This window comes from Aedes aegypti, chromosome 3 (assembly GCF_002204515.2).
Source record: "Aedes aegypti strain LVP_AGWG chromosome 3, AaegL5.0 Primary Assembly, whole genome shotgun sequence".
Taxonomy (NCBI): domain Eukaryota; kingdom Metazoa; phylum Arthropoda; class Insecta; order Diptera; family Culicidae; genus Aedes; species Aedes aegypti.
In genome coordinates, this window is record NC_035109.1 from 338,595,363 (window position 1) to 338,608,930 (window position 13,568).

The window sequence follows — 13,568 nt, forward strand, 5'->3', positions numbered from 1 at the left end:
CAGAAAGTACCATTCGCCAGAATGTACCATTCCCCAGAATTTACTATCGCCTAGAATATTTTTATTTTATTTTCAGGTAAATCAAGTTTGCAATTGTAGAGCCTTAAAAATATATGTGAGATTATTTTGGATAATATACTCAAAAAAGTACAGGGTACCTTGGACACAATCTACCGTTGACTTAGTGAGTCAGCTTCGAATATCCATTATCTAATGGTTGGACTAGGTACATATTATGAAAATATCGATTTCTAGAGCATTCAACGATCAACATCAATATTTGAAGTTTTATAAATATGAATTGAAAAAGCAACACATAATACTGGGGGATCGTGGAACTAGAAAGAATATACAATAGAACAACAGTTGCATTCATTAAAAGCTTCTTCACAACGAATGAAAAATGCTGCTTACTGATGTAAAATTTAATACTTAGCATGACTGATAGCATAGTTATTTTTTTTTTTAATATACGTTGTCCTTGTTAAATGGTTTTATGGTTTGAAAGGCTTCACAAGAGTTTCACCCTTCTTTTCAGCATAAGCTGTTCTTCAAAGTTTTGTTGCTTCTTATGGACTAATTCATTTAATATTTAAGAGATTTCAATATACGTTGCAACTATCATTCTACAGATGTTATAGCATGAGATTATGCTATTTTATAATTATTAAATTCCATTTTTCTGTTTTTTTTTTCAGTTTCAATTATTTTTTTCTTTTAATATTATTAAGTTTTACAGGGAATTATGGTTTGGAATATTTCACAAGTATTGCTCCCCTCTTTTAATCATAAGCTGATCTTAAAAGTTTTGTTGTTTCTTAAGGGCTAGTTCATTGGATAGTTACAAGATTTCGATTTACGTTGCAACTATTTGTGCCGTCAGTTCGATGAAGTAATAATGCCTCCACTCGCAAACCAAATTTATATTTACTATAACATTTTTCAGGAGGAGGACAAATAATACAGTTGTAAAATTAATAAGAACATCCTACATATGGAGAATGGAGAATTCTTATTTGCCAAACACCATGTCAAGTAGCAGATAGCAAATACTGTTTTTTGAATACTTTTTCATGTACTGAAATTAAGGTGACCATTATTACTAAAAACCTTTTGGTCTATTTTTACCCGAATGCTGTTCCCTCGAATATCATTTCCCCGAATGCCAGACACCCGAATGACACTTTTTCCTGCAATCCATTATCCCGAAAGACCCAAAATTTGTATGGATCGTGGTATTATGCAGTGTTGACCAGACTCATTTCCCCGAAATTCGAATTGTGAAGCCATGAACTGTTATAACTGTGCGTTGTATTCCTGAGATGGAGGGGGAGGTGGTTGGGCTTGAGTGTTGCACATGGGATCCGACAGTTTCGATCTCGGTGGGCCGCAATTCAAGTTTCGGTGAAATGATTCGCACTCACTCACTCACTCATTTCATTTCACCGAAACTTGAATTGTGGCTCTCTGGGATCAAAATTGATCGATTTTGTGTGCAGTACTCAAGCTTAACCATCTGCTTTTCTATCTTAGGAGGATAGAGCATGGTTGTAGTAGTTCGTGACTTCGTAGTTCGGAAAATGTTATTTTCGGGGAAATGAGTCTGAGCAACACTGGTATTATGATAGAACCACTCACTTCTACTCTTCTTGAACGACCACCTGATTCATGGGCGGCCCCAAAATAGATGCAGTTCAAAATGGATAAGAAACAATCTTCAGAGATAGAGTGGTGAACTAGAAAGAACGATAAAGAAAACAAGAAAAAATTATGAGTTCGGAGAAACTTTAAAGAACCGCTGATCAAAAAAGAAGGGTGTATTTCATATGAACCGTTCATCACCCTGAAATAATCAATGAGTTCTGATAATTATAAGTGCCAGCACATTTTCGAGAAAATAGGCCACTTGAGATAACGGAGTATTTAGGGAAACGACATCGATATTCGAGAGAAAGTAGCACTACCCCAATAAACTGTCAATTGAAAAGCAAAAAATATCTGGTAGTTGCACGAGAAATTCTGTACAATACAATATTCTGAAGAAGAACAGCTCGCGGTGACAGGAAATGAAATTTTCTTAAAACTAGATAAAACAGCTTAGAATATTGTATCAAAACCTCATCAATCTCGTGAGAGATGTAGAATAACAGTGTTATATTATCTCCGCTCTGTGCACTAGCAGAAAGCTTAAAATGAGAAGATGGAGATAGTTACCGTACTATTTGTTCAATTTAGTGCTTTTGAACATGTGAAAAGTGGCACAAGTCGAATATTGTGACGGCCATCCTTGGATTCCGAGATGCTTCATGATCAAAATCGACTAGAAAAATAATTCTGGGGAATGGTACTTTCTGGCGAATGGTACATTCTGGCAAATGGTTTTCTGGTAAATGGTACATTCTGGCGAATGATTTTCTGGCAGATGTCATTCTGGCGAATAGTTTTCTGGCGAATGGTTTTCTGGTAAATATCGCACAATCGAATACTACTTCTAGAACTGCATCTGTTCTCTATTTTAAGCACTATCAACTCACGAGCAACGAAATTTTGTAAAAAATATACCTTAAGTTGAAGTAATTGATAGTAAAGCCCAACTTTTTCTAAATACGACCAAACAATTCAATCTCAAAAGTTGAAATGACAGTGGCTCTACCGTTTCGATTCATATAACGGACAGCTTAGAATTCCGGACACTCTCCTTTCGAGGCTCGATTTGATAGCATTTTCCATAGATATCTATGAACATTGATAATATCCAGAAGTGTTAAATGCGTTTTTTTTGGTTTGACGATTTCATTTGATGATTTGACTTTTCTGTATATGATTTTGAGGCAAAAGTAAGGAAACATCCGGAATAAGAATAATGAAAAGTTAACACATTTCTATTTATTTAAAATTATTCATGTTCCGGAACCAAAAACTTCACCCACCATTCGAAAGTTAAGTTATAAAGACCACATAATGCACATATAATGATTCGTTTTATATCCTTTTTGATGATATGCGGCCTTAAGGTGAAGATGAATCGAAGCCAAACCTCAAATTTTCAAGAGCACGAATCTGGAGAATCAAAGCGTTTAAGCTGAAAACTTAATCGATTGGTCACTAGCTGGTGATGACCAATCGATTAAGCTTTTAGCCCAAATGGGTTTTCTGTTCTCCAGATTTGTGCTCTTGAAAATTTGTTTGGTTTCGATTCACCTTAATATTAAGGCGAAGTAGGCCGTCATTGAAATTTGTACGCGTTGTTGATGATTGTTGCTCATTCATCTCACGATTTCAAATCAAAGAAAATCAGTTGGTTTTGCACTGACACAGCTGAAAAAGTATCAGCATACTTTCTGTATGTTGGCGCGTACAGTGATACTTTTTCAAGTAAATATAATCTATCAATAATTAGTTTTATCCCATTGAAATTGCATGCTACAAAGTCATCATTGCTGCCAAAACGAATGACGGGCTACTTCGCCTTAAGTGTCCGTAACCTGATCTGAATCATCCCAGTAAGCCAAAAAGAATGAAAAGATGTTGAGCGTCATCTGTGGAAAGAAAAGAAGTTCTGCAATCCGACCACCATGCTAATGAAAGCGCCTGGCGAATTTGATTAGCAGCGAAAACTGAAGGACAGATCAAGTGCATACAGTCACGATTGCATCTGTTCGTGCTGAGGGCCTAAGAACAAAGAACTTTCAGGATGGAATATTGTTCTTCGTATGCCAGTCGTGAAAGACGTGCTAATTGATTGAGTAAGCAAACGATGATTAACCCAATTCTGTTCAGGTGGAAGAATCGGTCAACTGGATGAACGTTCGTTTTTTGGCGTACGACTATGCGTAATTCTTCTCACTAATCGTCACCAAAAATGGAACCTACTTATAGAAAATAATACCCCAATACACTCAGGCTGACGTTTGTCTGCAAAGTTCTTTTTGAAAAACCATGAGTAATTTGTTTCATCCTGCTTGATTTCATAACAATTTTTCGCCTCTATTTGCGGATTCAATAAAGAAAATGCAGTTCCAAATATTTGTTATCCATTTAATTTCTAATGATTGTTGTTTTGATATTAGAAACGCATGATTTAGTTCTCACTCAAACATATATAAAAGAGAAAGAAAACCTATAGTTGAAGTTATCCTTAACGAGATTGTTTACTCATTAAATGCTCATTTGTTACAGAATTTCTATAATTTCTAGGTTATGAAAATTTGCCAAAAGTCAATGTTTTTTGACTTGATGATCTGAAACGACACTCGCAAAGACGGTCTGCTTTTTCTGTGATTGTTGAGATTTCTTATTCCACTCTGTGTTTACATCAATCAATGAGCAAACCATCACATAAACGTCTCAGTAAAAAAATATTGCGTATGCATCATACCGTAGCCTTTTGAGTGAAATTTTATGCCAAAAAACGTAGTAGACATTAGAAATTACTGGTCTTGTGTTTAGATTGGTCAGCATCAAAGTATCTAGAAGGGATGTCAGATGTGTCAGATTTCCCATTCCGCCATTTTGAAATGCCAAGTGACAGCTGGCGAGTTTGTTTTGGTTGTTTGGATACCAGGTGCATGGCGTGACAAAGTAGGTATAGAATGATTCTTTACACCCATATCTGTGTGGAATACGCGGCAAAGTATCTGAATTCCTTTACTGTGTGCACTGATAGTAGAATGACTATGAACTTACGAGTTAAAGTTACAAGAATACAACCGTCAGCTGTCACTTTTACCTTCCCCGCAACTTAGGGGCGATCCATTAATTACGTAAGGGATTATGGGGGGAGGGGGGATTTGAGATTTCTTACGCGCCATACAAATTATTTGTAATTTTCATACAAAAAATCTTACCATGGGGGGAGGGGGGTGGGTCGAAAAACCGCCAAAATTGTCTTACGTAATTAATGGACCGCCCCTTACCACACCGCGCACCCACTGACTGCTTAGATCCGTAAACCTGTCATTATAAATACCTTGGTCAGCATCTTTGGAATAACTGCTTCGCTGAATGAGGTTTTCAATAACAATTCAAGCGTGTTCTAGAATAAGGGCGTAAGTCGCATGCTCAACTTCTCTTCATCGATCCTCTCTTTTGTGAATACAGGTGACAAACACGGGTTTGTTAGCATTTTTACTGAAGTGTAGGCTAGTCTGTATGCTAGGCTGAGATGAAAAAATGCTGACAAATCCGCATCTTGTCACCTTTATTCACAGAAGAGAGGACCGATGGAGATAAAACGATCATGCGACCAAAGACAAATTAAAGACCTCCATGTCCCTTGCAGTTGCCCAAAATGTTATGGCTCATGAGGTAATCTAGAATGCCGTAAAAAGTGTACTGCGACCTGTCAAACTTGGGTACCTTTTGCACTACCGAGGGACCAATTGCAGTACTAGAAGTGGTACCCAATCTGAGCCCGAGTGGGACGGACCTGATGCGACTTAAGCCCTTCTTCTAGCATACGCTTGAATGGTATTTGGAATATAATACTTTTCACTTTTTCAGCCATGAAAACAGTGCTGGGAATGGTAATAGTAGTAGGCTTGAATTTCGCGAAAATCACGTGGCTCTCCTAGTACAGTAGTTCAAAAACTTGAATCTCATCAAGTAGCCTATGTTGGGGAATGAATTTTCTAAATCGTTAGTGTCATTGAAGGCTCTAAATGCGGTAAATGCAGCGGGAAATAGAACATGTTTCTACAGTAATTTTGGGTTGCCCTTAGCAACGGGTGTTTTGCTATTTTCAAGGCTTTTTGCCTACAGCAGCGATGGGCTTGAGTTTCACTGGCTTCGCTGACTGTGATTGGCTTTGTTTGGCTACTGTAGAGTGAATTTCAAATTTTTTTCCCAACCCTGCATGAAAACAACGGGCTGCATTTGACGTTTCATGACAGTGGAATCTGGGCGACAGTGAGAGTGAAATCTACATGAGTCTCGTCTCAGTTGATACTAACTCATTGAAGCAAACATACTTTTGTCTTTTTTAACGGATTTCAAAAACAGATTTTTGTTAACAAAACGAGTAATCGTACTCACGTATTTTCTTGCTGGAATTCCAAGCAAAATATTGTCAAAACACTCGATTTAATTACTGAATATCTACACTTTCAAACATGCGAATCTAAGAATCCACGATCAACTTTTAAATTTTGGTGTTCTAAAAACTTTGAGGATCGAGGGGAGGTAATAATTTTGAAGTCATTATTCCTACAGTAAGAAGTATTACTGTAGGAATAATAACGAAGCATGTTTCATGAAAATGATGATTCTTCGAAGAAACTCAAGAGAAGAGTAATTTTCTCCTGAGCCTTCTTCCACTGCCCATAATTGTCTTCGAACTAATTTTTGGTTCAGTTCAAAAAGTCTGTCGAAAAATGCTACAGTAATTAGGATGAGAGAACTTAGTTACTACCATTTATCTCTATTTGGATTGAACTTGATAATCCTTCAAACTTGACTTTAGAAATAAAATTAAATGGCAAACGATTCGAAGTAATGTCTCTGGTGAAACTTTGTAAGAATACTGTTTAGAATTTTTCGAACTTTCTCCTATGAAAGATCAGTTTTTTTAATTGAAGTTCTTTTTGGAGAGACCGATTAAAAATGCGATGCGTTAAACGGAAATTTTTTTCTAGAGCAATTCTATTTTTCCAATTTTAAGAAACAAAAAACGATTCGATATAAAAGAACTTCCAGTGAACGGTTTTTTAAGTCTGTATGTGTCTTCTGAAAGATATTTTCAGAGTGTGTTTAAGAAAAGAATACATGAAGAGCAAGTAGGTAGCAACTGGACAAATTTCTACAAAGACTTCAAAAATTCTTTTAAAAAGCTATGTTGCCCAAAAAGTCCCTAACCAAAAATGCTTTAAATGTTTGGATAGAAGATTTGTTTTGGTTCAATGTGAGAATCTTCCAAACCTTTCATCAGCTATTTCAAAGATTTTCGCAATGAATAACAAAGGAAAGGCCAATTGGCAAGTGAACTCCATGAGACTGCTGTAGTAAGACATTTGTTGTACCAACTCCGATTTAAGTTCAGAAGCTTATCACAGATTCTACGGATAAACAGACGGAGAAGTGGATGGAATCTCCGGAACGGATTGTTTTGAGAATCTATATGTCGAAACCCTAGAGCTTCTGATATCTTCGATTGTGCATTTGATTTAGATTGTGTTCTGTGGCACTTGAATTTGATTAAGTAGAAGGGGAAAACTAACATACAGAAACATTGCTCAACAGTGTCCAATGTCTGTTTTTGAGGATTTTTTAAACTCTTAATCTCTTCTTAATCTTAATCCATCTGTTGTCGAAAAGTCAACGATTTTTTTCTGATATACTGGAATACTATCTGCTGAATAACATATATAAAAAAACGAAACCAATAATGATAGGAAAAGTGTACCTGTATGTGTCCCTAGTGGTTCTCTATGTGATCATATATGAAAAATCGATAACATTCCCATTTGTTTTGTAAGATGTAGGATGTATCTTGATATTAAGATACATCCTATCCCAGACAACCAGAAGTCGCATAACAGTTTACGAACAAAGTCGTTTATTTACACAAATTTCATCACACCCGCACAACATGGTGGATGATATCGTTTGATCGATGAGTCTCCTCGTATAAAACGCTATTTTATGAGTTCATACGTACATTTTGTTTCGTCCCGTATACTCGTACAAAGATAGTCGGATCAATCCGTAGCAGCTGTCAAATCAATTTTGTTATCATAAATTAAGTCGCATAAGAGTACAAACTAGTTCGCAATAAAATTTACACACTCGCATTACATGTTAGTTTTCATCATATAAAATATGCACGTATATCGCCTCCACTTTTGTACGCATAAGGCCTTTTCGCAACATCTTATATGTGAAACTTTGCGCATTTAAGCATCGCATAACGCAAAAGGTGATTTCGTTATATGTACATTCTGGTTGCTTGGGTACATCTTACTGCTAAAACATACAAAACCTTTCGAAATGTGGAAACTTTCAAATTATCACGTATGGCAAAATAGAGAACCACTACGGCCATAACAGGTAGGTCCAATTAATTTGAGGATTATATGGTTCAGAAATCTGCCAATGAAACTTTTTGGAAATTATAGCGAGTAACCACAAACATTTTTTGAGTTCTTCAACGTAATCGAACCTTTTGAGCAATCCATCAAAAATAAAAAAAGGTTGTGATTTGAGTATTGTACCTTTGAACTCCACTCTAATTGCTTATCTTTTGACAGATATGTGTATTTCGTCTATTACTTGTTGCCTCCTTTAGTGCCAGGCTTACTCGCATCCATTTTTAATTCTTTTTATTTTTAGAGTTTTAAATTGCGACATCAATATATGTAGTTTGTAAAAAGCATTCGTAGCAATTAAACTTATATGAATAAAATATTGCAAAAAGAACATCAAACAGTTTTTTTGGAAGGCATTCCAGAGTATCCAGGAATGCCTTCCGAAAAAAAACTATTTGATGTTCTGTTTGAAATTTTTTGTTCATATAAATAAGTGACATTTTACCGAAAATTACTAGATGAAACTTCTGCAGCTGCATATTCTGTTTAATTTGAACTTTGAAACCTAATTTCTAGTTCAAAACATGTTCGCTCAATTTTGACGAAATTAAGCTATTGAGCATCTCAGACAAATGAGTGAATTTCGGCGAAACGGTTAGCTACATGGATAATTGCAAGCCCCGGCAGATATCTGACGGAAATGATCATTATTTCCGTTTTTAGCAAAGTGTGCTGATAGTCATCAAAAATAATTTGTCTGACTTTCTGCGAATCAAATTATTTAGTTTAATTAATTTCCAAGAAGCATCCCTGAAAAAAAAACCTGTGATGCTATAGAAGATCAATGCTTGTTCTATTTTATGATCCGTAATTTACGATCTACACTGAAAGGAAAAAAACAGCTTCGATTCGAGTAACTCACTGCTAGGTACAATCCTTCCCATTCTCTTATCGATCGTTTTATGTAGGATTTTATCTGAAACCAAATGATGATCGTCCAATGAGCAACTGATTTCTTAACAATAGCAGGGAAGTAAGAGGACCATTAGAATCAACACTGAAGTTTTTTTTCAGACAGTGTAGAAATGAGCCATAGGAATAAGGGTGAGAAAATGATCGATAGAAAAACCAACTGAAAGACAAACTCAGCTCTCAACCGTCTCAAAGTGAGCTCAAATCAAACCAACTGGGAAATAAAAGAATTATATTTGCCAACGCCGAGCCAAGCTGGAAAACAATATCGCAACAAAATAGCTAAAGCTGTTGCAACCGCAGCACAAACCCTACGTCATCAATCGAGTGAATGCTGCTTTTTTCCAACTGAACATAGGATAGTGAGTAGGTGAGCAGCAGAAAAAAAATTGCAAACCCAATGGAAAAACGAGCCTTGCAAAGAAATTGCTCAAACCCTGCCGTCGTTGACTTCGTCGACCAAGTGAACGTCGTCTTCGCCTCCACGCTCCGCCGTTCCATGTGTACTAAGTATACAATAAATAATATCTGTACTGTTTAATTCTGCAATTGTGTAGAATGGCGCAAAAAAAGTTGCTTGTTTGCACTTTCAACGAGCCAATGACACTTGGGGAGCCACGAAGGTACTTACCTGGACTTGTTTCGTTTTTTTGCAAATCGAGTTGCGACTCAAAACTCGATCCTTTTGGCAGCGTGTCTGCACGCGCGTTGAGTCGAAGCGATGATTTGTTCTGGGAAGTTTATGAAATGGTCGTAATTAGGCAACGATTTGCGTTCAATGATGGTTTCTTATGCTTTATAGAGTCGATGCGAGGAAGAGGAGGAAGAGCGCAGCAAGCCATGACCCAAACGTGATCCTTTTCGAGCCCGTAGATGTGTTCAAGCCTAACTCTGCACGGCCTACTTAGGGTTCACACTGGGTTCCCAGTGGCGTCGATCTCTTCGCGATTTTCGAGTTCACAGTCACTTCCGGCGGTGCGCTGCCGGAAGACCCTTCACTTGGAGCTTCCACGTTGGCTACCGCGCCACGCTACGGGAAAGCGCCTTTCTTCGGACGTCGCCGCGCGCGAAGATCGCGCTTATGTAATGTTTCGTAATAAAACAGAAAAACGAGAAATAATAATGTTGCGCCTCCGCCGCCGCAAGCTGTGTCGTGATCAGCTCGCGTTCGAAAGTTACAACATCGATTTCCTCACGCTGAACGCCTTGCGCAGACTTCACAGACACAGCAGCAGACGACGATCGCGCAAAACCGAAAGTAAAAGTTTATGCTGGATCCAAGTAGGCTGGCTGGTGCTGCTCTCCTAGGCCTACTTTGTGCGATCGCTCTTCGGGCCAACACTAACAACAACAACGAAAAACCACGGCACGGCACAACCACAGCACTCTTTTGTGTAATAAATGCGCTAGGTTTTCTTGGGCTCTTCTTCGCGTCCCAAGTTAGGGCCTGTGCAAGTTATGGTTCAACACTCTCTTGAGGCCAGAGGCACGTTGGGCCCCAGCCTGGCACTTCTTCCTCCGTGAAACAACACTCGCCGCCGCCGACACCGTCACGCGGTTTCCTCTTTTCGATTCCGTAACCTTTTCGTATTTTCGCTCTCCACTTCTTCACTACTTCGTCAATTGTGTAGTTGGGCTTCGACTACGAAAAACGACTGAAATTATTTCTCACTTTTCCTTTTACTGGAAACTGGTTTCATTCATTTGCGTAACTTTTGTGTGCTATTCGCTTTTGTCACTCCCCGCTGTTTTTGGGGGTTCTGTAGACTCTGGATTGCTGACACTCACCAAGTTTCTTGGACACTGCCTTCAAGATTGCTCTCAGATAGTTTAGCTTCACTTTCACCCAAAAAAAAAAAAATCGATCCACAAATATCACCAACTTTTGTCAAGAATATTCTTTGTCACTTAGTTTTGAAATACTGTCGCTTTACTTTCGCTTCTCACTCATTCAGCCAAAATTCACTGTTCTACTCGTTCATTGATCCACTGTCACCCTTGTCGATCGTTGAAAGTTTCACAACCCTCAAGAAGAACACGATCGCTTCGAAACGTCATTTTGTTGCACGCTCACGAGATTGTTTCCGAAAGTGTTACTGCTGCACTGGATCCGTGACACCTGTTTCACCCAAGAATCGCACCTTCGCTAAGTTTAAAACGATTCTTCCTCACGGCTCCAAGCGTTAAGTACGATCAATCATTACTCATTCGAACGCTCTCACTTTCAATTCAAATCCAATTGCGACACTCAATGATAGAACTTTCCCAATCCAGCACCTCGGCAAGGGATTGTTTCCTTAAAGCGGACAAACTTGGTCCACTATTCTGATGATGATCACTTCCCAGTTAGAACACACAGAACTTTCCGCGCAACAAATGTCAGAGACACCTCCAAACGTTACAAATGTTGCAAAACGCCAAGAACAATAGCGCAAGAATGCGATATCCGATCCGATCCGGAACACAACAAATTTGTTGTCGTTCTGAACTTTTTTTTAGTATGCTCTCGAAATCGTCGCCAAAAACTAGGGAAACACCAACCAGTGGTAGTAATACATCGAAGAAGAGCCCGCGCGCCGTGTGTGATCACCTAACGGCTGTCTACTCTCGACTACTTTTGCTGATTTCCGTAGATGAGGTAGGAGTCGAGTTTCGGAGGAAAGAAAAAAAAAAAGATTGTGAAGTGAAGTGAAGCGAACGTGTGCCAGCAGCAGCAGCAGCAGAACCGAAGTCGCTTTAGTGCTCGCAATCCAGTCCCTCTGGCGAGGGAAAGAGAGGAGCGAAAATTACACAAAAAAGCTGCGCTGTTGATTGTGTTTAGTGTTGGCGTTGTTGGAATTGTTGCCATCGGTTTGGGGTACAATAATTTCGCGTTCTTCCACTGTGCCTTCTCTTCTATACAGACGAACGTGCGCTCGACTAACATCCGAACGAAACCGAAACTTTTGGCTTTCGTTCGGTTCGGCCGATGCGGGACGGTTTGCTTGCCTTCCTGCTCTTTCGTTCAGTTGTGTGCACAGCGTTCGCGTTCGGTGGTATTTGCGCGATCGTTTTTGTTGAATTGCTGGTGTGTGCGGCGATTGGCACAGTAGGCGATGAACCAGAATTGCAGTGAACGAAGTGCGTCCCCCAAGTACCAGCATGGGTTGCTGAGAGCGAAAGCTTCGTAGGAGGGAAATGAATGATGGCTTTGCGTGAGTGTGTGCGCTGGTGAGAGAGCGACTTGTTCGAATGAATGATGCGGGCGGATGACATGATAGATGGTGTTCATTCCGAGCGAAGGAAGGCTCTCGCCGAAAGCTTCCTGGGAAGTAAGTGTAGCGACGGTGTGAATGAAAGTGATTTTGTATCGGCAATTGATTGTGATTATAATTATTATGATTGATCCCTTTAAGAAAAAAAGTCGACTCCTCTAACTAGTTTCTATGTCGCTAAGGATAGAAAATCTAATGAATTGTTCTATTTCTTCCGCAGGTAAAAACTTATTATTTGTTAGTAGCGCAAAAATGCTTTATCTATACATTCCAGACCATTGCGAATATTTTGACTGCTCGGGATTTAGAATCGAATTGAAGTGATCGAAGGAAACCTCTCTTGTATTTCAACAGGTTATGGGCTCAGAACTGGGTTTTACTGCATGTGCCATCCTGGAGAAGAATTTGCCGCATTAGCCCCGTGCCACAGTAAGGGATCCTTACGCAAGACGAAATTACAGCATCGGAGGATGCGATGTTTTGGGAACGTAGGTGATACAGAAAACTGGATGACTGCTAGCTGACCAATTGGAACTCGGAAGATAGAACCGTATACAGACTATATTATAGTCAAAGGCTCATAAGGGTGACGCAGCATGTAGAATAACCTTAATAATCAGAAGGAGGTTGATGCAAGGTGCAGTTGGCTAAGAACAGCACAAGGTGAGGATGAGTTCGACAAATAGAAAGAGGTCAGTTGGAGAAGTAGGAGCCTTCCTTAGCCGAATGGTTAGAGTCCGCGGCTACTAAGCAAAGCCAAGATGTAGGTGTCTGGGTTCGATTCCCGATTGGTCCAAGATCTTTTCGTAATGGAAGTTTCCTTAGGGTGTCGACTACCTGAATAAACCTGGAAAGTCAGGGAATGTCAGGGAATTAAATTTTTGACCTGGAAGGTCAGGGAAAGTCAGGGAATTTCACTTGATGTCAGGGAAAAAACATCAATACTACAACATCAAACGAGTTGATTGTCTGGAAAGTTATTGTTCAGGCTAAGTCTGCAATACGATATATGGAATAAAAAGGGTAATCAATCTTTTGAAATAGCAATCAACCATTGAGAAAATACTTTTATTCATGATAGAGTAAACTGTACTTTACTGCTTGTATTTATCATCAGAATACAAATTTTCTGAATTAAAAAGCATCAACAGTACTCTCCGACCAACTTCTTCGAAATTGACGTGGATTGCTTTAAACATGTTTTGTTGTTCAGTTTCCTAGATCAACTCAATGCCTAGTTTGGCGCATTCGCTCAAAATCTTGAAAAAAAAAAAAAATGGAGTCCAATCCATCAAATTATGTCAATCCTTACAAGTTTGCT

The 13,568-nt window shown here is 38.8% G+C and overlaps 1 protein-coding gene across 2 annotated transcripts in view; it reads right to left on the reverse strand.

Moving 5' to 3' along the window:
• Nucleotides 1-11,634, reverse strand: part of LOC5574813 (transcription factor Ken 2) — a 175,865-nt gene extending 164,231 nt beyond the window's left edge. Inside the window, exons 1-2 of one of the 2 annotated variants that reach the window (XM_021853898.1) lie at nt 10,782-11,634; nt 9,625-9,724 (exon numbers count right to left, since the gene is read on the reverse strand). The gene's annotated coding sequence lies outside the window, so the exon portion shown is untranslated. Of the gene's footprint in view, nt 1-9,624; nt 9,725-10,665 lie in introns of both variants that reach the window. The other variant, XM_021853899.1, reaches the window with a different exon arrangement.
• Nucleotides 11,635-13,568: the final 1,934 nt, after the last annotated feature.